The sequence below is a fragment of the Tupaia chinensis genome, unplaced genomic scaffold (assembly GCF_000334495.1).
Source record: "Tupaia chinensis unplaced genomic scaffold, TupChi_1.0 Scaffold144171_2, whole genome shotgun sequence".
NCBI classification, from domain to species: Eukaryota; Metazoa; Chordata; class Mammalia; order Scandentia; family Tupaiidae; genus Tupaia; species Tupaia belangeri.
In genome coordinates, this window is record NW_006204028.1 from 1,902,303 (window position 1) to 1,902,862 (window position 560).

A 560-nucleotide genomic window follows, 5' to 3' on the forward strand; every position below is an offset into this window, starting at 1 on the left:
GTCTCTGTCTGTCTGGCGAGCGCATGCGCCCTATAGCAAGAAAAAAACCTCTCCAAAAAAAAAAAAAAAGAAGTTCCAAAGGGAGTGCTATATCAGAACTAAAAACAGACACACAGAAATAAGAGTTCAAAAACAACTAAGAAAAGGGACCAGCAGATGGCGTAATGATTATGTCCCTGGACTCTCACAAAGTCAACTGCAGTTCCAGTCCCAGACCTGGAGGCTTAGAATTCATGCTGGGCGCATGCATGACTATCCTCCTGGGGGGGAGAGGTGATTTCTCACCCTTTGGCTCTCTGGCAAATGCATGTGCCCTATAGCAAACAAACAAACAAACAAACAAACAACAAAAAACAAACAAAATAACCTCTCATTTGGGAATCAGCAGTTAGCATCATGGCTATGTCGCTGGACTCCCACGTAGTCAACCGCGGTTCACATCCCAGACGCGGTGGCTTAAAACTCACGCCAGGCGTGTGTGCGTGCGTGCCCAAGATCCCAAGAGGAGAATGGAGGAGAAGGGATTGCAGCATGACCATCCCCCCTGGGGGGTGATTTCT